Here is a 27,281-nt window from a genome sequence, read left to right as displayed (position 1 = left end):
GTTGTTGCTTTTTTTTTTTTTTTATGCAAAATGCATTGTAGTGAATTGGTTTAAATTAATTTTAGTCAGTGACTCTCAGCACAGTACCAATGAAACACAGTTATCATATAACCAAATTTGTAAAAAGTAATATAATAATATTTCAAAAACTGAGGGTCATAGTGCGAGTTTTAAGTGGTGCAGATGGACCACTAAATGTGAATGACAAGTAATATAAAAAGAGAAGGTGCAGTGAACATTAAAACAGGTACAAATAGCATGTACTGTAGCTGTCACAGTACAAATTACATAATAGTGTATAGATTAGTGATTCTCAACCTTTTTGACTCCAAGGCCCCCCATTTTCCACAACAATATTCAAAGGCCCATGACTTTTCCTGTTGTTTGTGATTTAATGGATAAAGATGAAGGATAAGGTTTTTTTTTAACTCAACACTTTCTCTATGACAAAATATATAACTAGAAAACTAGAGGGGGTATATTTGAGTGTAGTGTGAACAAAGCCCTTGAAATATTTGACTCTCAACATGATTTCATCAGTTCATTCACTGAATAGTATCTAAGAGATTGTGATTGAGTCATATTTATTAGGTAAGATTAATTTAGTGTAAATAATCTTCTGATCTAGGAGTGCTGGCTGCTTTGTATCCTCTCCAGTAGTTGGAGCTCAGGCTAGTATTTCCTCTTTCTAGCCATCCTATAGTAGATTACCTAACTATGCACCCTTTTAGTGATGAAGCATGGTAGCACGTCCACGCCTGTGGAAGGCGAATAGAAATGATCTGTCTGAAGGGTCATTGCTTTCCTTAATTCCCATTGATGTTTTTTTTTTTTTTTTTTTCTGTAAAGCTTGCCATTCTTTTTGAGTGCCATCCCATGCACAGAGCACCAAAAATGCTCACTTCTTAGATTCTAGTCTTTTTCTGCCTTGGCCTACTTTAGAACCGCTATGACAGAGCTTTATTGCACACAGTCTCATGCAGTAGTGTACGTGTGTGTGTGTGTGGGGGGGGGGGGTGTATTATATTTGCCTGGAATGATTTGTTAATGTGTGCACGACACCGAATCCCCTCACTTTTATGCTTTGCACGCCTGTGAATGGCACCGCTACTGAAATGCCTGTGAAAAACAGTACCACACTGAACCCATTGGTGAATATGTACATTATTTATGATGTCAGTGAATATGTTTTATCTTGTTGCTTTCTGCTGTATTACTGATATGCTGCATGAACCATTCAGAATATATCAGTATGAATTCAATGTCTGGATCAGCAGGGTTCATATGCTCTTGGTCTCCAGATTCAGTGACCTGGTCCTGAGCGGAGCTTGAAGGCCTCTTGTAAGAATCAGAATTTGTCTAAGCTTTAAGAGGCCTAACCTCAACCCTCATACACACACATTGGCATTAGACCTTGGCTAGTACTTTTTTTTTGTTTACTCGCCAGACTTCTGACACACGTACATACTCACTAAACTTTTTACGAAGATACACAGCTTTATACGTTCATATGTGATGTCATTTAAAAGGTTAACCAATCTTTTAATAAACATTAGTCAATCAAGCTACTCACGCTGGATGGTGATGGGTAAGTGCTAACGAATTTAATTACCGCTTGTGCATTTGTTTCACTCTCACTATTAAAGGAACCATCTGGCAGTGGCTTCTGCTTTCTGCTATGTGGGTGATTTACAGTGTACAGGGTTGAACCTTTAGGCACTGTGTGAGTAGAGAGTGACATTGAAATTATGAATGTCACAATTAAGTGTTTTTGCAAGAGTATATTTAAGCCCAGTTTCACAGACAGGGCTCAGATTAAGCCCGGAATTAGGCCTTAGTTCAATCAGGGCATTTAAGTAGATTTTATAAATGTTTATAAATATAAAAAAAAAAAAAAAACATTATTGGTATGCATCTTGAGACAATTGGCACTGACGCATATTTTAAGATATGTCAGTGCCTTTCAGTTAAGACAGCTCAAACATGCATTTTAGTCTGGGACCAGGTTTAATCCTTGTCTGTGAAACTGGGGGTTAATGATCTGAGACAACCTTAACTTTATAGGGCATTTTTGGATGTGCCTTTCTAAAAAAGTATCTGTTTGAGGACAGTTATCTCCTTTAACACTCTGTGTAAAGCTGTGTTGAAGCTACTTTGAAACTGTAGCTTGGCAATTTAGAAGCTACTTATGATTTGAAGTTAAATTAATACTTCACCCAAAAGTGAAAACTTTCTAATTACTTAATCACCCTCATGTCATCCAAGACCTGTATGACTTCTGTGGAATTTCGAAGATATTCAGAGAAATGTTTTTTTGCCCATACAATAACAGTTAAGGGGGTATGTTGTTTCCGCAGAAGAAAATACAGGTTTGGTACAACATGAGTGTAAATGATGACAGAATTTTACTTTAAAATTCTGCTTTAGATAAGCAAAATCCTTAAACAAAACAGGATGATCATCATCTCCAGTCAAATGGTTTAGTCATTTAGCATTTAAAGTACAGTTGCATTAATCATGCATGTAACAATAAAGAAACCAGCCAAACATGACAAACGCTAGGCATTCAAGTTCTACTAATTAGACTCTAAAGCAATGGTGCATTGATGTAGGTCAGTGTGCTACAGCCTTAGGGCAGCAGACTGCCTTTTTACTTAGGTAACATAGTAACACAACCATGAGCATGCAGCCATTTCAGTTCAATCTTAGACCCAAGGCAAGCACTGTGTCAGTACAGATATGGTAAATGGGTAATACATTTTAAATAGTGTTGTGAATTCAAAACTCAGGGGAAGAAAAAGATGTCTGCATCTGACCTATACTTTGCTGTTGAGTTTTGTAAGTACTGTCGGTATTCTTAGCTCTGCTCACCAATAGTATAACAAAGATGCAGTGCTTACATAAAAGCATGAATTGACTCATATCACACTGTGTTTTCGCTGACTTTTCTGCAGTTTAATGGTCTTCAGTTGTTGCTTTGATGTGGATGTGCTTTGATTGATGTCTTCAAGTGCATGTTTTCCTGTTGGAAACTCAAGCCGGTGTATCTTCTTGGTTTGTTCCAAGAAACACGTTTGATGCAATTCTTTCTGTATTAAGATGGCAAATATATTTATCTGATTTTCCTAGTCACTAATATATTTAGCAACTTTTGATTGTGGATTTTTATATTAGTATTTTTGCTTGTGTTAAAGCTATGCACTGATCTCAGAGGTAACCTTGAAAGTGGCATTTTGTGATGAAGCCTGAGCCACTCTGCACTAAAAATCTTCTGTTTGAATGCCAAGGGTACTCTAGGAGATTGTTGGATAGAGACAGGTAGCTGCTCATACATCCTTGGCATCGATTTCTCTGGTCGCAGATGAAAGCCACAGGCTGAGTAGCTCTTTCATATGGGGCATCCCAAAAGGGACATCAATCAGATTTTTGAGGAAGTCAATTTTATTTATTTACTGCCTTTCCAAGTCATTAAAACCTCTAACCTTCCCTTCTTGAGCTTTCACCTTCATTCTTTCGTCCATCAAAAGTTTCCTTGGGTTGAGGGATTCCTGTTTGACTTTGATTTGTGGAGAAATGGTTTATTAAAAACAGATGCGGCAATATAATGCATGCCAGGTTTATGGAATTTGAACCCCAGTGTCTATTCTGCCCCTGGTCTACTAGTTAATTCACCCAGGCAGAGGAGAAAGTGAGCCTTGTATGTTTAATGAAGATTAAATTACCTATTTTCAGTCATGAAATTTTAAAAGCAGAAAAGGGATGAATCTGTGAAGTAGCAAATGAGAAAGACAGGAGGAAGACGGTAGAGAATACGAAAGCCGGACAAAGATTAAGTTTTTTTTTCTTCCTTCTTCCCTTCCCCTGTCACATAGTAAATGATCTCTCCATAATTTGTTCCCTACCTCTGCCTCTTAATGAAGCAAGACCATTTTTGTACTTCATCCTTTTCTTTTTCCCCATTGTTTTTGCTTTTCATTTTGCTCCCTTGCAATATTGACAGAAACACATCCTTTGTTACTGCAGTTATTAATCAGTGCTATCATGTTACAAACCCAAAATTGTGATTGCAAATCCCTTAGCAATTAAACCCTGATCCCTCCACTTCCTTTTTACATGCACCAAACCAGCCACCTACACACTTTATCTTCACTCTCACACCCACATCCGTTAGATATTAGTGTTGCCTGTAACACTTTTCGCCTGACAGCTAAGATCCCCACTTCCCCAAACCTCAAGCATTCCACTTCAGGGTGTTGATAGATGTTATTCATGTAGCTCACCTTAGGGCACTCCTGCAGGAAGAAGGGCTAACGTGATTTGCTCAGGGCTGAAGGGACCAGAGGTACAGGGTAGTGCACTCGGTAATGGCGTGGATGACTTGGTAGATCCCAGATATCAATAAGGAGAAGTGCTGCACAGTGACGCTTTCTCGAGATTTATCACCTGCTCGTGATAGATAAGGATATTTTTCTTCAGAAGAAAGGGTGGAGTCGCATGGAACGGGGATGAGAGGCTGAGAGGCCATGGAAAAATGATGAAAAAAAGTTTAAATCCAAAAGTAAAGATGTGTTATGTCGAAGTTTAGATGGATAGAGAGGATCGGAGGACCATGTGAGGGTCATCTATCGGTACAGGTGAGGAACCATGATAGAGATAAAGATGAGGATTTTATGTAGTGTTTGAACGGCCACAGTGTGTATATCTGTTTGGAGGTTTTATCGAGGCACTTAAACAAGCTGACCGTGTGACACATCCATTTTTAAAGAATAAATCAGATCTTGGTAAAACTCTATGGTCCTGAGTGGCTCCTTTCACCGTTTGTCGATGTGCGACGGCCTGAGCCATTTGATTTCCAGCAAGAGCCTTTCGACCTCTAAAGTCTGCTAAAAAGAAACAGGCGACTGCTTTTTACCCTCACACTGAGCGCACAGCACCGTCTGTGGATGTGTGCAGAGAAGGCCAGGTCGGCTCCCGGCGACAGCCCTTTCAGGAGGAAGTCAATTGCACAGCACCATAAAGATCCTCAGACTCAGCTGCTTTTGTCCACTGCCTTCTCCAACAGCATGAGGGGAGCTCCAATTGATGTGTGTAGAGTCCGAATACTGAAACCAAGGCCAAAAAAAGTATTCTGGTGTTACTTGGTGTTTTTTAGTTGTTGTTTTTTTGCTCAGTCACTTACATAAAGCGTAAACAAATGGCCCCTATGAAAGGTCACCTTAAGTGCTAATTGTCAATACTGGATCAATTTGCCAGGGCAAATATTCCTCAGGAGCGCATAATTGAGAGTTTGATCTGATTTTAGCCCTGCATATTTTCACTGCGGAATTGATTTCACTCCCAGCATGAGACGTTCTTAATATAGCCATAACTCACATCGCGAAAAAGTGAAGGATGTATCTCTCAGATCAGACCCAATGAGCTTTTTAAACACAGCCCCCACTTCTCCCATTCTTAAAATATTGGTTTGATTATACTCTGAAGGGACATCCACAGTCGAAAACCCCAGCAAAGTGAATTAAGCCATGGTCGTGATGAATTGGAGAGGGAGCGTTCCAATAACGATCAGCGTAGGCCTAAATAAAGCAGAGTTCAGCAGGAATTTGTTTCTGCTAGAGGATAATAAAGGACAACGCTTGCTTTTAATGCCATTTTTGGTGGCACACCCCACAATTTCCCAGTGTGAGCTGTCTATTACCACTGACAAATAGCAGATGAAGAGTGTCTGCATTTGTGTGTCCTTACTCTCTGGGATCTGTTAGGCTCTGCAATAGAAATGAATATTTTACCTCTCCATTTGCAGATGTGGATGCATGTAATAAGTAGGTATGGAGAATTGTGGGAGCAGGTAGTGCAGCTAGTCTCATTTCATGTCCCCATGTCTCTATGGGGTTTGACTGCAACATGCTACCAGAACACACAAGTTTGTGTTTGATGAATTCAATAGCATGTACATGCCACAGGCAGAGAATTACAATTCCAATTTGACTGAATTACTGTCAAATTGTCAAAGCACTGAACAGTGTGCTTTATTTTCCCTCTCACTGAAGTATAGAAACATTTCTATTTTGCTTTGTGTGAGGAATATATTTATTCAAGATGATCTAGCCTAATGGATGGTAAAATATACTTTCTGAAGCTCAAATGTTGGGGAGACACAGTATCATGGAAATAGATCATTAACTTAAACAGCTCAGCACTGTGAAACACTACATATGAAGATACTCCCAAGACTTTGTCTCGTCTGATCGAATGTGACCTGTCACAGCTGAATGTAGAGTAAAACTCTGGTAACTGTCCTGCTGGAAAGGCCTTGTGCATTTACACTGCAGTCTTGCATAGTTAAAGCACTGTCTGAGCTCCATGCTGCCTCTGGTGACTTCTAGTGTGTATTGCACTATTATTTGAGACATTTGTGTGCTGCAGTTATTTGAGAAAGAGCAGTGATGGATTTATTGAGATCTGCATCCTCCCCAGCCATATTTAAATATTTTTAAAGTGCTATATAGAACCTTAATGGTGTTTTAACAAAACCTTTTCAACAATATTTATTTTCATTACTATTAGTATATTATCTTCATATTTTTAATATTATATATATATATATATATATATATATATATATATATATATATATATATATATATATATATATATATATATATATAATAAATTATATAATATCTTTTTTTTTTTAAGCCCTCCATCTGCCTCTATTTGGGTTTTACTTTTTTTTTTTTAACAGCATGTTCTTGTTCATGTACTTTTATTTTTTTATTGGCATGGCAGATTGTAGACCATGTTAAAAGGAAAAAGTGATATAACATCATGGTATGCTATAGCTTTAATGTTTTTTTGTGACTGGGTATATTAAGGCATAACGTCCTAATAAAAAATAATAAAAAAATAAAACAATATGGAACATAACTTCCATATCTCTGTTACTTACTTTGTGGAGAGGAGAAGATTTGTTACTTACTTTGTGCTGAAGAGAAGTTAAGTATCCTTAACTGAACAGAGCTGTACACACTACATGTTCTGTTAAACTAAACGAGAAAATGACACGATTGTTTGGAAGTGATTGTTACAATTTTTAAAGTTATAATTTATAGACATTTTAAGAAAGAAATGTCTGCTTGAAATGGGGGCTTGAATGTTGTTGCCCAGGGCACAGGAAATTGTTAATCCGGCCCTGGATCGGAGTGTAAGGGCTCACTCCACAGACCAGGTAGGAGAAAATATCAGGGAAACTGAGGCTTGGTAAACTTTCATAATTATTACACCATACTTTATGTTCACAGGAATCAATTCCGCCTATAATCTCAAACTTTTTTTTAAATAGCATTGTTTGGCTTCATTATTAAGTTTGTCAGTATACGGTATAGCCAACTTTTTTTGTCACGGTCCATAACTCGCTCTTTCTTTCTCGGTGCTGGTGGAGACCAGCCGGCTACGCTATTACCTTATTCCAAACCGGCTTTTGCGTTGCCTCTAAAATGGCCGCCGTTACCCACACTGCACCATTCCATAACATCTACGCCCGAGCTCTATAGCTGAGCTCCAGAAAATCAGTAATGAGGAGGCTTTGACAGTTACAGATTTGAAAAACAAAAAGGTGGGAATGAAGAACCCTAAACTCTAACACAAAGAGCCATTTCAGCATATAAAGGGTTCTTTAAGACGATACGGTACTGAATAGCACTGTTACTACGTGTAAAGAACCTTTAAAGAACCATATTTTTTTAGAGTGTATCGTTAGCCTTATTTTGAAGTGATTTAATATCATATGAATGACTTGATTGAACAGGGTTGGTACTGTTATTATTAGTAGGATGACCAGGGCTTGACATTAACACCCGCCAACCCGCCAAATGCGGGTGGATTTTGCTCGTGGCGGGTAACACAGTCACTCCAACAACCACTTTTGCGGGTTGAATAATTGTAGTCTTTTCAAAAGGCATCTGAAATAAGTGTGACACTACGACACTACAACTCCCATAGGGCTGTCAACGAATATTCTAAATTCGAATATATATTCGAATAGTTTTAAAAAACAGAATTTCGAAGGTGAAAATTAATATTCGAATGTGGAAAAACGCCCGCGGTAGCAGAGGTGCGGCTGTCTGCTTTGCGAGTGGGCCCGCTGCCTTAGGGGTCATTTTATTTAACATTAAACAGAAACATTACTAAAGTGTAGGCTACTGTACTGACTGAATAGATATTACATGAATAAGGTAGGTTAGATACAGCAGTTTCATGCACTGAAGGCTTCCACTGGTTTGATTATTTACCGTTTCATGTCAAGGAAAAGTTCCATTTTTACCACAGCACAGCTCGCTCGGAGCATTCAATGTCGGTTCTATATACTGTAAAACTTCAATTAATGTTAAAGGGGTCATATAATGGTACATGCACTTTTACAAGTTGATTGCACTGAAATGTCTGTTGGCAGTGCCTGTACACAACCATCCTATCATGATAAAAATCCATCCAGTGGTTTTGTTTTAATCTCCTTATATGTTTGACCCTCTCTGAAATCAAGCCGTTCGATATTGTGACGTCATAATATCCAACGCCCCTCCCACGGTGATGAGTGACAGCCGTGTTTCAACACAAGACCCGCCTTGAGCGAGCTGTGACAGCTGTCGTCATAGTAGTCCGCCATTGTTGATATGCTGGAGCAAATGGCGTCTAAGCGATTGTGGTGTTCAGTTCTTAGATGTAATAAGGAACACCAGTTCTTAGATGTAATAAGGAACACAGCAGTCATTTTACTGTTCCTAAGATGCAGTGGCTGAGTTTTGTTTTTGAAGTGATATGCCCAAAGGATTGACGCGGGGATTCCCTCATGGGGATTCCCCACGATCGTCTGTGCTTTCATGTTTGCGCGAATCATTTCACACCAGACAGCTTTACAAACGAGAAAAAACGGATCGGTACCAACGTGTTCCTGCTGAACCTCCAGAAGATGTGAGTGTAATGTTTTATTAACCTTTATATTAGTATTTATATTAATCTTTGCGAAATTTGCAAACCTTGCTGCACGCTTCACGATGAATGCGTCTAAGGTTTACACTCAGGGTACATTACGGCATGTTTTCTATGTACGACATTCTCAATATAATTCATAATCCCACGTTTATAATGAACAACACGTGGTTATTGTGTTAAAAACGGTGTACGCACAGAACAGAGGGGCGGGGTGAGCAAAGCTCATTATCATTTAAAGACACATGCACTGAAACGGTGTGCTGAAAACAGAGCTGTTTTTGACCAGGTAAAATTAGTGTTTTCTTACAATACTAATGAGAATTTTTAATTAAAGTATATTGCAAACTTTTAATTTAGACCCTAAAGAATCATATTAGCTTGTACAAAAATGGCATTATATGACCCCTTTAATAATATTTGTTTCAATCACTGAATGAAGCCTTCTATATAAGAGTCGCGACCTTAAATTGCTTGCACAAAACTCTTGATCAGCACTCAACATTTGCTTATTGTTGTTGTTCATTTAAACTGTTATGCACAGAGCGCGTGACGCCTTATTCGCGCCGCAAGACCTCCAGACGCGCGTAAACGCGTCTTTACACTCGCGCCAGACGCTCTATTCGCGTTTGGTGCTGAGGGTGAGGGCGAGAGAGAGAAAGAGTGCCCGCGAGTGAGCGAGCGAGAGTGAGTGAGGTCTGCGGTCTTGGCCATTAGTTGATTTACTTGTTTTCGTGTAGGTAATACGTTGTCAAATATGTTTAAACTTAAATAAACTACCTATACAAGTAGTTATGTCTCTTTGTATTAATTTGTCCTGTTATTGACGTAATGCGCGTCATTGACAAAATGCGCAACCAGATGTTCGAATAGTTCGAATATAAGCTATGTGGTTTTTTTTTAGAGGGAATATTCGAAGGTCATTTTTGAGCAATTTTGACAGCCCTAATGAGTAATGTCGCTAGTGACCGACAACAAAGAATCGAAGAGACAGCTAGCTGTCCTGCTGGAGTTATGTCGTATGCCGGTGGAGCAATGTGGCGACATATAATACATAATACATGGTTTTATTTAAAAAAAGGAGCTTTACACACAACCTTATCAGAGCTAATGATAATGACCTGTATTGTTATATATTTATGTAGTCTTGATTTGGGTGTGTACAGTGGTTTTACATTTAAAAGGGTTGTAAATCTAGTTCAAGTAAATTTTAGCACGCCATAGTCAACTTTTATCAGGTAATTTCACAACAACAAAAATGTAGCTAGTAAAAATGCTGTGTGGCTAGTAACTTTGGAAAACCACTAGCCACATTGGCTAGTGAGCAAAAAAGTTAATGTCAAGCCCTGAGGATGACCATATCATAGTAGCATTCAGTTTAATCCCAGTGTGTTTTAACCTCCTTCCTGGGCACATTGCTGCTAATAGGTAATGCTAATGTTAGCTTTAGTTGTTTTTGCTTGTGTTGCCTGAGGGACTAGACGGTTCAGAGATGTGCTGAATGGGGCAGAAGCTGATGATGGTACATAACTGTGGGGACACACCAGAAATTCCATCAGACTGGTGGCTTTTAAAGCACTGACACAGCACAAAGACACACAGCTCCACTAACACCACCACTGTTGAGAGAGAGAGAGAGAGAGAGAGAGAGAGAGAGAGAGAGAGAGAGAGAGAGAGAGAGAGAGAGAAAGAAAGAGGGAGAGAGTCTGTGAAAGACAAAAGATAATGTAAGGAGAGTGGCAGACCACAGCCAAGAGCACTGAGAGGGCAGAATCTGGAAGCCTAGTGAGAGGGAGGAGACATGTAAGAAATGGAGAGAGAGAGAAAGATAGATACAGACAGAGCTTGAATAAAGCAGAAGAGGCTTGTGTGTCCAGTCAAAAGCTGATCTCAGGGGGAATTGTGCGTGCGTATGCGTGTGTGTATGCAATCAGCAGGAATCTTCCCTCGCACTGGCACTCCCCATCAAGTGAAGCGTGATCCTGGCTGACATCGCTCTATCACTAATGCTGACGGATGCCCATTTGCGACTCGTCTCATATTTATTTATTTATCTGTTTATTTGCGTCTGGTTTATTTATTGATGGAGCTCAAAGATGTGACGGCAAATTTCCATTTGCTAAAAAAGAAAATGAACAGTGTGCAACATTTACACTTGAATGGACAGCCTCGCTAAAGCCGTGCTCCACCTTTTCATTTAGATTTCAGCCGACCAAATATCTATTCCTCTCTGGTAATGGAAAAGTGATATGGCCCATTTAGTTACTTAGCACTAATCCCATTGGTTTAATTGCTCCAGTGCTCTTCTCTTTCCTGACGTTCTGGCTCAGAGGAATTTGAGATATTTCACTGTGTGTTCGTTCTTGTCACCTTTAACTGAATAGCTAAAAAAAAAAAAAAAAAAAGTGTAACATTTTTGTTTAACATGTTCTTACAGGTGAAGTGTGTAATTTTGCATCACCCAGCTCATTGGTTGGTCAACCACATAGTCCCGCCCTAAATTCACAACATTGGTTGAGCCAGTGTTGCTCAAACAAATACAACAGTTTTTTGATAGTGCTGCAAAGTGCAGGGGAATCAACGTACAAATGGCTCACTTACAGTCTATGCATACAAATTTGGAATAGAAGGGTATTTTAACATTGAAAAATCACACACATCACCTTTAAAAGTTTAATATGTGCTTAAAGTACATCAAACCAGAGTCAGTGATCATGGAGATATCTTATGCTCTCTATTACCTCCCTAGAGCTACTCATATCTAGGTTTTCCTCATCTCTACAGTGATGCAATGTGTGTGCAACATGTGTCATTGTAATTGTTTTTCATTTCCACATCATCCAGATTTACTCTCCTTAGAAAGAAAGCTCACCCACGCTATATTAGTCTTCAGGCAATCGTACTGGAGCGCTTAAAGAGCAAATGAAATGACACCTCCACGCTTTTTACCAAGCACCAAGAGCCTGTGAAATGTATCTTGTGCTTTTTTTCTAGACACATTAGATGCATTTATACTCGATGTTCAGTGGCAATTAACCTGTAGTTACTTATGTCATTCAGGTGTAAGTTCAAAATGCCAGTAAATAGGGAATCTTTTTCTGTGCATAAGTCTGTCATATATATATATATATATATATATATATATATATATATAAACAATTGAGATAGTCTAAATATGCTGACTTTTATGACAATGTCCCCAGTCTTGTTATAGAGTAGTCCAGGCTTAATATATTTCTTAAGCTTTTTATTATTATTATATAATCTATTCCAAAAGCTGTGTGCAGGTTGTTGTGTTTTCCTTGCTTAAATCTATAGTGCGATGCTAAGGGTTATATTGTGATGTGTTTCCCGACCCAAGCAGTGTTGACATTAACTATGTTTACACCGGGTTTGCTCTAAAGTGAAACTCATGCATAAACACTATGCAAAATTATAATGGAGAAATGTTTCAGCTACATTTGCCCCTAGTTGAGAGCAAAGAAAACAGATTCAGATCACTCCCAAGCAAGGGATAAATGCACATGTACCGTTTATCTGCCATATTCTGTTTGAGAGTAAATGTTTAAGAGCATAAGTATCAGTGAACTGCAGACACGGTAATTGATCAAGAGAAGTTCCACTCTAACGGGGGCGTCCAAGTGCTCTCTGGAATTGCAAATGTGCTTTTATTTTATTCAAATTCAATTTTATTAATGTTCTTGCAGACCATGACGTTTTCAAGTAGGTCAAGAGGTTCCCACTAAGTAGTCTGAATTTGTTTAACAGGCCACGGAGGTTAGTAAGAGGATACAAACACCCCCCCCCCCCCCCCCCGGAAAGTGATCTCAGAGCCCTGAGCTGGACATGTGCTAAATACATAGCTATGGGTGAATATTCTCAGTAATCAAAGGTTACGGGTTTTAGCCAGTGTTTATCGTTGTGCCTTGTTTTTTTTGTTTTTTTGGCTCGCTGGACTCAATGACTTGATGTAGAGCACTTGATAAATGACTAGTTGAATGTTTGGAGTACCAAACTACTATTTGTTTGTATTAAATAGAATATAGGCGCTACATTAAACCAATCCGATGGTTTGATATCCAGGCTTTTGAACAGCATAAACCATGAACAGAACGCTGTCTCGTTTGTTCTAAAATTCAAAGGGGCATAAACAAGAAAAATAACAAATGCAGCAAACCTCCAAGAGACACCTTTGGTATTCATGAATTCCATAAATTACAATGTTGTGTGGCTCCCCCATAAGAGATGACTAATGTGTGGGTTTAAAAATAGACAGTGGGCTTGAACAAACCCATTCTCATGAAACGACGGATTTGGAAAAGGCAGCATGGATGCGAGCGTGAGGCCTTTGTGCAGCAGAAATACAAGGCAGGGGGTTCGCGGACAGTGAATCAGTCAGAATCGGTGTGGCTAAGTAACCTCTCTGCCCCGGTGGGAAAAATAAATGCAGGATGAAGCGATGCACTACATTACCTCAACTACAGAGCTCTTTTCCCAGCAGATGCACTTTCTTCATTGGGTCAGGTCACCTTTTTCCCCACAGTACTGCACAATGGCTGAGGAATGAGGCATGTGTGCGTGCTGTTTAATAGGGCATAACCATCTCTGAATGTGACGTGGTAACCTGGAGGTGGCTGCACTTAGGAAAAATGCTATTAATTGAACTCATGGCCTCCATTCATTCTGTGACAGGTATAAACACACATACTGACACTCACAGTAATACTCATTTGCACTTCGCATACGTTTTGATTAGCTTAAAAGCGTGTAAAAAATCTCTGTAGCTGCATGTTGAGTTTTACAGGCATATCTTATTCCTCCTTAGATATTTTCATTAATATGTTTACAGTGGTACTAACTTGCTGTCGGAAGGATGGATTTTTCTTATGCCTATTGTAAAACTTTTATGACTGTCGATAAGGCTGATGGGGCAGTTATTCATTTTTTACGGGATCTTTTAGTAACAGAATAGATGGTTTGTGCTTATAAATCCTAAATAATTGAAGAAAGGAAACAGTCGGTTGAAGAGGGCTTTTATTGAATCCAATGCCATTGGAGCACAAAGCCATGAGAGGTATTAGCTTCATGCCATGCCTTTCAGCCCAGTGACGCTTCCTGTGTTCATTCAAGTTCACTCTCGACACTCTCACACTAATTTGTCTTCCGTCCGGTCCCATGTTCGTACACTTACATCATTCCTTAAGTTGGCTGTTGGCCTTTGTCTCTTTAAAGAGAGAAGATTTTTGTGGTTCACTCTATCTATCGCCACACTTTCTGGCTGTGCAATGGAGCAGATCCTTACTAGAGAAGGATCTGCTCCATCTCTCTTGTGTGTTACATTAATTATATCAAGATCTGACATCTGACCCAAACGTTCACTTAGCATGTCTGCCGTGCCCTGACCTATTTAAATGGCCCAATCAGTCACCCAGACCATGGACGAACAAGGAGCTGACAATGACTGATATCGTTATTGAAAAGCACCGGTGTTTTACTGCATGCGTTTTGTTTATATATCACTATTTGCAGAGCTGCCAATGAGGAAAGAGCTTTCAGATCTAATAAATTGGAGCCAAGTGCCCTCCACCCTCAACCGTCCCGCTGTTGTCAGTCATCTCCCCTCATAATAGGAAAGCGGGCCTCTACAATAATTGCTTTGATGGTCCAGCCTGAACAAATCACTTCTGGGCATAGAAAGAGGCCTTGGAGATGGCAGCCAGAGAGAAAAGGTGGGAATAAATTAAAGCACTTTGCGTTCCTTAGGGGCATGTGTCCCAGATTTCTTCAAAGAAAAAAAAAATAGAGTAGGGGGGGAAATATGCTTCTTTCTTTGCTTTAAGAATAAATGTAGCAATAAATGCAGCGATACACATCCACCGGCCATCGTAGTGAAATGGGTTATTCACAAAGAGACAAAAGACACTACATAGTTAACTGACAGATGAAGAAAGGGGGATTTGAGTGGAAATAATCTGATTTTGAACGGACTCGCTTTATAGAAGAACCTCTGGTTGGCTCTTTGTGCGCTAACAAAAGTTGCTCTCTCTAAATAGAAGGCTTTGAATGTTTTTAGGCTTGTGAAAGGGGGACTAGTGAATGTTTCAGTCTAAACTTTGCCAAAGGCCCTGCTGCTAGGCCTTAGTCCAGGATTAGGCCTGGGCCATTAAGATACCCCTGGGATAGGACTAAGATGGATTGATGCTGATGTCCATTTTGTAACTTCAGTGCCCAATCTCAAGTGAAAGGGGTTGTCACAAAGGACACTGCGTACATTTAACAATAACCCTGTATTCTCTTAATTAGTTTATCACCCAAAAATTTTTTTTTAGTATATAAAAGTAATATTTTATGTATGTTATTATTTTATGTTATGAGGAACATAATATACCTATTCCATTTTATATTTTAATACGTATTTCATATTTTTTATGCTACAACCATATTTTGTGGCAGTGAGATATGCATGTGCATGAACAATTTACAGTGTTCTTGTGAAAATGTAAAACTATCACATAGGACCATAATCAAATAGTGTTGCGTCTAAGAATAGTATTAGTTTAGAGATTTAGGGAACTAAGGGGCTTTGTTCAAAGGAGGCGGAGGTGTTTTCAGATTGTGGCGGGATGCCGGTGCATAGGGCAAACTCTATAAAGGTTTCACACATGACCTCTTAATTACAGCTGCTGGGTTCAGTGTGCATGGCATCATCAATCCACAGCACCACACAATGCCGCCTCCCTCAGCCTCCGGCACAGCGTGCAAATGTCATCCAGAATGACTTGACTTCCCATGGGCAGAATTGTTTCCCAAGATCTGGAGGCACGCCTCTCTTTAGTTCCAGCCCCCATCCAAATGCTGACTGTTTTACTTTTTTACTCCCCCTCCCCCAGGCCAACTGACAGTCTGTTACAATTCTTTGAAAGTGCAGATGCTGTCTGTGTCCAGCCTTTTTGAGAGGAAATGAAATCAACAGGTCATACAAATGTAAAAAAGTCAGTTAATTGAAGTGACACTGATTGTAGGAAATGTATAATAGTGCTGGAGTGTGTTACTTTGCGTTTGTGTTACTAAAAATAAAAAGTAACATATTACAGTTTCTATGTAAAAGTAATGTCAACTTTCGGTTAAGTAAGTGTTGTGTTTGCTGTTGAATATTATGTATCCCTTTGACATTGTTTACATGCATTGTTTATATTGCAAGTTGTGCACCGATTTTCTTTATAGCACTAAAAATAACACATTTAGCTGTTTTTCTTTTTCTTTTCTGTTTTTCTCTTCCTGACAAAGGCAGGTAGTTTTTTTTACCACTAATACAGCATTATAAAAAGCAAATGATGCACACAAAGTGTGTAATTGTTTTACTGTATGCATTTTATCATTGCCATGCTGCCACAGAAAATGATAGGGAATTGGAAGTTGGCACAAGTCTATTTCGTCATAAGCAAGCTAAATGAGATGAGAAGTATTTTTGATTTTTCTCTTCGCTCAGTAACTTATGACAAATGCCAATTTGCATCGATCATTATTCTTTAATTATGAAAACTTTTACATATTTACATTTTTCAGGGTTTTTTATCGTATAAAAATCGTATCTTAGAGGGTTAATATAATTTTGTATACATTTTTTCTTTTTTTTAGACATCTTTTAGTCTTGTTTTTTTATCTAAATACATTTGTCAGTGTTTTTTTTTTGTTTTTGTTTTTTTTCATCATTCCAACGTGACGAATTGAGGGGGAAATGTATTCAGTAATTCAGAAAACACAAAGGTACAAGACAGTACAAATTTAAAACTATCGATTCAAAGATGTTGATTACACAAATAGAAACTGTTTCTTACAAAATATGCATATTATACATACAAATATTTAAGTAGTTGAGAGTGTAGGAGTCATGAGTCAGTGCTTCATGGGAGTAGGTTGTAAATTGTTATTTTTTTGGTGTTATTTGCTTGCCGCAATTCTCTGATTGGTGGAGATTTCTCTGCAGAATCATGGGTATCGTTGGCTAGATTTTCACCAGGAATTCCACTGTTGAACATAATTATTTAGACGTAGAAGTGGGTCTGATGATTTCATCAAAAGTATTTTCCATCGACTAAGCAACCTCGTAGCTAACAGTACGGCTATAAAACTTACGGTATAATGTATAATGATTTATAGGTTATTATTCAAAATCAATTCCCCTATGGAGAAAATTAATGCGATTTGTATTTTTAGATCCCAATTGTTGCACTCATTTTTAAGTTATTCTATAACACTGACATCGGTAATAAAAACCATGTCCACATCATTATCGATTGCCACCAAAGAAATGTTAAAAACCTAATGAAGAGCTTTATCACTCTCAGGGCCCCTCTTCATCAGTACACAAGGCTCATTTCCTCTTTAGACTAATCGTTGCAGCATCTGTCTCAGCTGTCAATTAGAGATACGCCCTTAAGGGTGAGGTGTGATCATATCTTTTTGCATCATAATTCTGTCTCATCTTGTATACAGACTTAGTTTGCACTGCCATTCTTTGTTAAGAAAACAGCTAACAAGTGTAGCAATGTCGCAGCTTTTCAAAAAAATCTGATTTAGCATGCAGATGCTCAATTAAGGCAGCTCCGCAACTCCAGGCAAAGGACAAGCTGTGTCTCCAGACGCTGAAGCAGCCATGTGTCTCAGGTAAGCGTCGGAGCCTTTGCCTCTCTCCATTTATAATTAACTTTCTCCTCCATAATTCAGCCCTTTTCTCCTCTTTCCTGTGATACGACATCACTCCATGCTAGTTAGCTGAGCAGACGATCCCCATGACATCCCGCTGACACACTTCTCCTGGACTGACTGTTCCAGACCCACGACCGGAGTGAGAGTGAGGAGCGTTATGGGGTTAAAACAAAACCACATCTGTTGTTGTCTCGCATGATTTATTTTGCCGCTTCTGTACGGCATTGTGGTCGTCTCATAACCGTAATCTCAAAGGAGAATTGTGCTACTTTGCCTTCTTCGGGTTGCACCGTAATACACTTAGAAATAAAAGTAGGTGTAGAAACAATTTTCACTCAGAAATTGCTAGTAAATTTCACATTTACAAAGAATGCTTCTGAAATACTCTCTTGAGTAGGTACTTTATTGAATAAGTAATTACTTCGCAACCACTGAAAAAGTATGTTCTTTCATATTATGAATGTTTGTAGTATGAATGTAATCTGGACGTACTACATTCGCCATGTTGTCATTATCATGTGATCTACCAGCGTCAGTTGCATTGCCATTTATAAATCATCTCCATCATATGCACACTTCAGAATCTCGACGAAGGTTGTAAGCCATTCGGGAACTTTTTGCCTATTTATGAGTACTGTGAATTCAGACATACTTCTTTTGTCTCATAATATGTGGAAGTATCTGATTTCAGATGCAGCCATCAAATTAAATGTGAAATTTTGAAATTTTTAGAAAGATGAAATAGTATTGTAAAACATACTCCAATATTCCTTTTTTTTTTTTTTTTTTTATAACTAACCTTTTTTTATAGCGCTTTGAGGAATTCATAAATTAATTTTTTTGTGTATGTGTCATGTGATGAAGGTCAGAGCTTCCTAATGTGTCCAGCCTAGAAGAAGAGTTTTAATGCCTGCCTCTGTTGAGCAGTGAATGGAATAAATTGGAATTAGAGCAGACTTAACCTGGCCTTGCTAATGTAGGATGTTGTCCATGATTCAAGTGAGAGAGACCAAGATAGAGAGAGTGAGCGAGCAAGCTGAATGGCTGTAGAGTACTCGAGACCATACATCATTGTCATCGCACCTTCTCTCTTCACTGCCAGCTTATTTACTGCCCATGGCTGAGGTTTAGAGAGACCGAGGAGAGAGATGGACCTCCCTTTCTACACCTCATGCTGCTGCTGTTTTTGTAGGTTATTTTGTGGCACAAGCCCTAGGTGGATACATCTCCTGTATTTATTTATTCATGTCTTTTTTCTTTATTTTGTTTTGTTTTGTTGTAACACCTCAAATGGGTGATTTCACACATGCGTGCCTCATGTTCACTGATCAAACTCCAGCATGTGGATTGTACCACTTTCAACCAGAGGGGGGTCCATCTTCAACATTAACCTTCTTGTATTTGTTTCACTTTGAATCTTTGAAATTTCTTTGTCTATATGATAAATATCACCCACCACCAGTTACATTGGGGCATTTTCAAACACAGCTGACAGACACCGGGTCCTCCAGCATTATATTTTAGCACTGTCTGTGAGGTGGCGTTTATACTGTCGTTCAAACTGTCATCATGACTCGAAACATAGCTCTAGTATCTATAGTCCTTCCTCACATTCACCTTGAAGCCTGTGTTACACAAATTGAGCATACCAGACAACCCTTTTTTCAGCCCTGGAGAGAACAAACTGTTGATACTAGCTTTTTTTTTTTTTTTTTTTTTCATGGCTGACAGCCTGTTGTTTTTGGCAAAAGCTGATAAGGCGACTGCAATGGCTCAGCATGACACTGTTCCTACCGTATTGCACCTTTGGTGCATCTGAAAATGTGAGAAACTTTGACTTATTGAAGATGCTTGTCCTTTTCTGGGTCATTTCATTTGCATAGCCAGTGTTTAGGACAGGTTATGAAGCATTCATGATTCACATGCAAATTCAGTGGTTATCTGCTGCAGGAGCTGATGAACAATAGGGTGTTCAAAACATACGGCCCACAAGAGGAAATGAAAGTCCGCCTTTTTCAGCTCGGCTGATTCCATTATAGACACTATTATTGGCTTAGAATGGCAACATATATTATCTGAAGCCATTTTATTGGACAGGGATAGTCTTTTATTAATGCCAGCATTAATCAAAGAAACCCCAGCGCAACTTGATGATGTCCTGACCCTCTCTCAATTAGATAGTGTGGCAATGCAAGGTCATTCCTTCCTGTCATGTGGTTGTCACTTCCTCTAACCTCAACCCAGAGAGCACACAATTATTAGGTACAGTTGCCACTCAAGAGTAAACAGAAAGTGAAGTTTCTGCCAATGGCGAAGCAATCCGTTCTTAATAATGGGCATCGTTTAAGTTGTTTTTTATCCACACTCGCATCTTTTATAGGGATATTTGTGAGGCTTTTAGCCACACAAGGTTGAGAAGATTTACCCTCTGTTTTAGTCGCCCCCTCATCTAAGATGACATACAGTTCACTAGTTGTGCTGGCAGTTACCATGAAGCAGCCTGGGATATAGTACCTTTTCAAGCGCACAGGCTTGTGATGTCGTCCACTTAAAACGGAACCTGCAACCTTTGTGTTAGTAGCAATGTTGACACTGTGTAGACGAATCATTTACTGGATGCAATTCAAAGAAAGATTTATTGATTTCCTATAGTTAAGAAACGTTTAATAAATACAATTAAGCTGACTTCCTTACATTCGAATTTAAATTGCATTTATACATCATTTGCTACCTCAATTCAAATTCAATTCAACTTGGATTAGAATATAAAAGGCAATCCCAGTTCAATTTGAATGCTGCCCAAATAAATAAATAAAGATCATATTGCTCGAATGTTAAATGCTAAAAATGATGGGTGGGCACCGTCAACCTGGCCCAATGGGAAGGCTATCCCCCTCTTAAGACAACCCTGAGTTAAACATACTCTTGAGCCTCATCATAAGCTGATGAGTTTATCTGACAGCCACTGAAATCAATCCATATGATCCTGGCATCTTCTTCATTGAGCCTTGCTTCCAGTATTATAGGTCTTTCCTGTGTGTTTAGTCTTTCCTTTAAATGTCACAGCATTTGTGATAATCAGCATCCTACTGTGAATGTAAGGAATTTGGTGTGTATAAATGAGTGGAGCAGTTTTTCACAGAGAGCTAAGAATAGAGCAGAGCCTGTGGCAGAGGGCAGGAAGGGGAGGAGGAGGAGAGCAACTGGAGTGTTTGAATAAGAAGCCTTGTCAATTAAATGCTAATAGAAAGCTCTGGGGAGAGGCTGTTGTGTTCTCGCAGGTAATGTCTGTTTTCTCACTCTCTCTAGTCCCTCATGGTTTCTGATTTCATCTCGACAGGAATTTATAATGCCCTGTAAAGTTTACAGCAGGCTGGTGTCCACAGTCTCACCTCCTTATTCAGTCGAGTAGCTCAACACCCAGATATGGAGGAGTCGGGTATCGTATAAATGATGATATATTATACGATGCCATAATGTTTATTCTTTCTCCCTCGGCCCTGGTTACAGTGGATAATTTCGGCATATATTAATCTTTGTCTGAAAGATGGAGCCGTTCAGAAAAATCACTTTCCCTGTGCCTCCCCTCCATGTCTAACAGACCCTAAATAATGACATGAATAAATATATATGTGCAGTCTGCTGACTAAATATGCCATTTTCACTGCGTGTGTGTGTGGGGGGGGGGGTGGGCATCTTTTTTTCATGGGTAAGATGCCAGCTAAAAATAAATAAGAACAATTTTGCTTTGCTTTAGTTTGAAATTGTTCGTACACGCATACCCAAATTGTGTATCAACTACCTATCATAGCATCAAGGGGTGGAAAAAAATGGTATTAGTTGCCTATCTTTCGAATGACATCTCTGTTTGATTAAAAATATATAATCCTAAAGTACTAATTTACATGATGTTGACAGGTTGATCTCTCGAGCAGAGATCAAAAGAGAAAGAGAAAAAATTCAAGTTACATGAAAAATTAACAGCTCCTTCCTGCGCCATTCGTCAAGAGCCTAGCTTTTTAAGAATGTGTGTTGCCAAAATAAAGCTAATTGGTTCTGCTCAGGGCCAAGTGGATAGCTCAAAAAGAGTTTACAGTGCCTCGTGGTTGACACATTCCGTTCTCATGGAAAATATGGCTTTGTGAGATTACGTCTATTTCTGTGCAATGTTCCATTTGCAGGGGCTCAATTCGCCAGGCCCTTCACCTCTGCAGCTTAGCCTTAATCTTCATTTAACCAGAGGCCAGCAGAGAGGCTGATCACCATTTTTAGATTTTCAAGCCTTTATTTAATTCTTTTATTATAGCATTTTCCAATTGGCAGCTGGAGAATAGACAAAGGTATGCTGTTAATAAAGAGGCACATTATTGTGAAATGATAGAAACATTTGACATATTTAATAATTTTGGGCTTTAGGGTAAATGTTCAAAGGTGCATTTGTCAGTATTTGTTTCCTCTTGGAAAATGGCTCACCTGTGAAGAATTTTTTTAAAGATATTTAAAATCATGTGGCCTTCACATTTTCTATTCAATACGGATTGCCTTATTGGAGTCTCCTCTTTTGAGTACCTGCTTTCCTGCTAAAATGCTTAATATTTATGGCCTACTCAGCCTTATCGCTGGGCTCTTTAGAGGAAAGCTCATTTCCGGCCATGTCTCTACACGACTTTACATTCTACATTCCTTCCACTGTCATTTCTAGTGACACGAGTAAACCTCAGGAGTCCAGCTTCCCTCCAGCCCATATGTAGGCCTGTGATTGTATGAATAATCTCCAGGTCCCATATGGCTGAACGTCCTGGTGTATTTGATCAGAGCAGTGATGAAGGGGTCCAGGCGTCACAGTGTGTTTGTTCTGCCGTGTTTGTCGCACGCTCCCGTGGCATGCCTTCGCTGGGCAGACGCTCACAATTTAACTCGTCAGGAGCGTGTGGGTGCCTGCTGTACAGCCCGCTGGCATACCAGTGTGTAAACAGATCAGAGCGTGGGCCATAAAGCAGTATTCCTCTGCCATGCTCCCCTGACTCACCCCTTCCTCAGCAATCACGGGCAACACTACTGTCATTTATAAACTTTTAATATTAGCTCCTGTGGGTAATGGCTAATTTCTCCCAGCACATGGCTCTTCATTAAAAGTTGATTTCTGTCAGAGAGGATCCCTATCACATTAGCTACAGTCACTTGGATGGGTATAGGTTTTATTCATTTATTTATTTTTCATTTAATCTGGTGTGCAATTTCTATTTTTAATCACACCACAGCTCTCTCTTTCTCTCTCTCTCTCTCTCTCTCTCTCTCTCTCTCTCTCTCTCTCTCTCTCTCTCTCTCTCTCCTCCCATTTTTTTTCCTCGTGTGTGCTCCTATATGCTAAAAACACTCTTCAGGGGCCTATAGCAAGAAGGAAATTATTGATAAAGTAAGGATAAAGTGTGAAACAGCATCATGAAATTTATCAATTTAGATTGGAGTGCAGCTGGTGTGCTCACTTGGTGAGCAGCTCACTTCGCTGGCACTTAGCCGCTAGTTTAGCGCTTCAAGATGAGAAAAATCAATGCGTTTCCAGCAGTTTTTTTTCCCTCCCTTTTCAGCCTGTTCTTTCAGGAACATGAAAGGCTTTCCATGTTCACCTGCACCTCTCATTGTATTCATTGAGACAACCACTCTTATTGGTGTTTTTTTTTTCTTTCATTTTTATTCTCTGATAAAGAAGATCAATGTTTTTCCTTTTTTTTTTTCTTCTCTTGCTACGAGAGTGCCTACTGAAACTTACTGAAATGTTACCGTGCTCTTACTGGACTGAGCCTGGCGGCCATGACATCATCGGCAGGTCTTGTGCAGATCCCGTGCAGATCCCCTGCAATTACACTAACTTGGTCCAGGCTGCGCCTACAGCAGCGGCAGCGATCATTAGCTCCATCTTTACAGATGCTGAGGGAGGATGAGCCTTGCTTAACACAACCACGGCCAGGCTCTCACCTTGGCTCACAAGGTCAGTCCAGGTCGACAGCATGTGATGAGTGAGTTTGTGGTGCTGGGCAACAGCCTTGTTGTACTGACCCTTCCACCTTCTCACAGCCTGTTTCTCATTTTTTTCCTTTTCTCCCTCTCACTTGCATTCCTTCCGTTGGCAAGACATCAACATTAATGAAGCTCTTGCGTCTCAGAGTTCACTCAGGATTCCTGCACAGCTATATCAGACCATGTGTTTGTTTTTGTCTTTAGCTCTGAGCCGAGAGACCCATCGCTAGTGTTTTATCAGCCGAACATGCAGGTTGTTAAGGATCAGCCTTGCTAAAGCAGTAAATTACTTTCGTGTTGACAGGGCGAACATGGCTCACATTCTCAACTTATTCATTAGGGCCGTGAGGAGGATTCAGATCTACTTTCTCCATCTCTGCAACCAATGGCGGGAAAGGCATGGGAATTATCCCGCATGAGAGACCGGTGGAGGAAGTGGAGAAGCAGCAATCTCTGACAACATTGGCATTTTCCTTTGCCTCTATATAGAGCATCTGTTTTACATTGGATGAGGTTGCACTTTCGTATCTTATTTTATACCACATAGAAGACTGTGTTATAGTATTATGTGTCACAATTTTTTTGAGTCAAACTTGGATCCTTAAAAGCAACAATGCACTGGCACGAGTAGCTTTCTATACAAAGAAACCCTTCTACCTAGATGCATTGTTGTGTGTGTGTGTGTGTGTGTGTGTGTGTGTGTGTGTGTGTATTGGCCGCTTGGGGTAGCATGTTAACCAGAGGAGCAGCCGGTCCACCAGATGTTCCCTCCCTCGGTGGACTTGTCACAGAGGGACCTTTGGTCTCTTACCTGCTCTCTGCTCTAGACCTTCTGCACTGAAGGTTTGCTTTGTCCTCATTTCAGTCCTGAACCTCTCAGATCTGAATGATCACTGTCCAGCTATTGTTTTATCTACCTCTCCAAAGGGTCACATTTTCTTTTCAGATACATTTTTGACATGTTTTGAATGGCAACAGGGGTGTTTCTTAATCTTTGCAAACTTTTGTGAAGAGTTAATTTTTCCTACAGTAATATTATTATTATTCGATGACTTTGTCATTAAAGTCATTATCAACCTGACATTGCAATGCAAAAGCAAGCTCATAGACAAAGAGAGTGAATAATATTTGTACACAGTCACAGTATAACTGTCTTGGAAGTTTTTTTATTTTGTTTTATTAATTTATCTTTTTTATCTATTTTAAACATCAAAAAATACACCTATGATTATGTGAGAATTTGTTGATGCCCATTCTAACATGTAACTGAGGGTAAGCTTCACTGATCCCTGATTGATTTATGAGGCAAGCATGAGAAAAGACTAAATATCATGCAAATTGCTGGAAAAGAATTGTATGATTAACATGGAAATCAGAGTGTGACAATTGCAATGAGGTTGTAAAGATTTAAAGCAATTATAATGCTGCATATTGTAGTAAAAAATAATACATTTATATATAAATAAAAAATAACTTTCATCTTACAATGCTAAAAGATTCTGGCTCAGGGTTTTTTTTTCTATTCCTAATAAATAATCCAAATTACAGCTTGTTCACTATAAGGAGAGAGAATTTTCTTTATTTTTGTAAATAGTTTTTTTGTTTATAACACGCAGTTACCACAGTTTATTCGGAACAAAAAATTCTCTTCATGGGCCATCAATCGTTCAGACATATGTATAAAGTAAACCAATTCTTTTTGTACAGCATAATAAAGAATCTGAAATGTTTGAACAGACAAAGAAGACATCAGGAGGGGGGAAAAGGTGTTGATTATCAAACCAGTTCAGAGCATTTTGACACATTCGTATGACTTTTATAATATACAGTATGTGAAGAGCCCTCTCCCCAGTCTTTTTGGAACACAAATAGCTCCCTTCCACAATAGAAACCAAAATGAGGTACGAATTGCCGGTAAATTATTTCCTGTTCTTGTGGATAATAGGCTACCTTGTGCAGCCTTTGATTTTCTTTATTTTTGTCTCCTTCCCTCTGTTTATTCAGCCGTCCCTCTGCAGCTCTGCTGGAATCCATATTGATAGCTGTCAGGCAGTGTTGCCAGGCAGCGGGGAAAGGGGGCTGTGAAAGTAGGGGAAGGGGAGATGTTGTATGGAGGGCATCTGTCAGATCTCATGACTCGACCCATGCTGTGATGCGAAGGGTACTGTCAGGAGATGGGGAAGAGCCAGCACAGGTACGCCCAGTACATGCACTGTCCTCAGGCTGGAACTGGCTGTGATAGCCTTGTGGAATGGTGAGAAGGGGGAATGAAGCACCCTCGTGTCCTAAGCTGACAGGAAAGATCTGTTCACTGAGTCCTCTTGTGAAGGCCAATCCCAATGTGATCAAGTCTCAAATGGATTGTCTAGTTGGCAGAATTTGATCTTGAGGAATTTCCATTGGTGAGTCAAATATGATGATTCAAGATGGCTGCATCGTATAATGTCAGTTTTTATTGTGGGCAAAGATGGAGGGATGACTGTTGGTGAAACTTTAATACTAATTGATCCCATGGAAGGCTTATTGACACAGGTGTGTTGCCGCAAGGCATGGCTGCGCAAGAAGGCAGGGGAGATGGGGCAAGCAGCAAGATCAGAAGATCTGTTTTTATGTTGAAACGATTGAATTATAGATCGTTCTCCTGCACATTGCTGTTGGTTTGTGACCCTTAATTTTGTAACAAACATAGGTCATTTTGCTTTGAAATCAAATGGCAAAAAAAACGGACATTGCAGGATTTGAATGTTGCCAGCAGATTTTTTTTCTGTAGGTACACGTGTTTTGAGCTGACGGGACTTATGCGCTTATTGCTGGCAGGTGTGAGTCTCATGTTTTATCTTACCCGCTTCCTGCAGCACATTTCATGTAACAACGTTATTACCAGGAGACTTAATCAAACTCACTAACAATAGCTCACACTGACAGACGTCCAGGCAGCTGGTGCATAATGCTCTGCAAATATTCACAGTGCCCCAGCAACCCCGTCTGCCCGCTTAATCAAGTTCTCTCGGTCACCCGGGGAACAGGAAAGCAAAAAGGTGGAGTGTGATGGCATTGCTCGTTGGAACTAGTGCCATTCACTGAGGTAAAATAGGGACAGGAAGACACTGGGGATAACACTATAGGGTCTATTTTAGTGCTTGAAGAAATAGGAATGAAAATGTTGGATTATTTACTCACCCTTATTTAATTTCACAGAATTTTTGTATGAAAGTGAATTAGGCCCATCCTTGGCCCATCCATGAGAGAAGTAACTATGTCCAATGCTTTTGAGTCAGTTCTTTTTTTAATGAATCGGATGATTCAATTCACAAAACTACTCTGAATGATTTATTCATGAGATCAGTCTCAAAAGATCTGGTTGTATAGAATAACAACTTAAATTTTGGTCAGTTTATAAGCTATAATATGACTTGAGTATAACATGAGGTGTGTGAACCACTTGTATGGTCTTCTTATGGTGCTTATGTATAGTTTTTGAAGTTTAAAAGCTACAGGTCACTGTATTTGCATGGATAACTACATGCAATAACTACATTATTGAAAATGTCTAATGTTGTGTTCCATGG

General features: G+C 39.4%; 1 protein-coding gene across 8 annotated transcripts in view; it reads left to right on the top strand.

Annotated features, from left to right (window-relative positions):
* diaph2 (diaphanous-related formin 2) overlaps window positions 1-27,281 on the top strand; it is a 481,157-nt gene that overhangs the window by 428,577 nt on the left and 25,299 nt on the right. The window lies entirely within an intron of this gene.

This window comes from Scardinius erythrophthalmus (genome assembly GCF_964197995.2).
Source record: "Scardinius erythrophthalmus genome assembly, chromosome: 13".
Taxonomy (NCBI): Eukaryota; Metazoa; Chordata; class Actinopteri; order Cypriniformes; family Leuciscidae; genus Scardinius; species Scardinius erythrophthalmus.
This window is presented reverse-complemented; position numbering and strand designations above follow the sequence as displayed.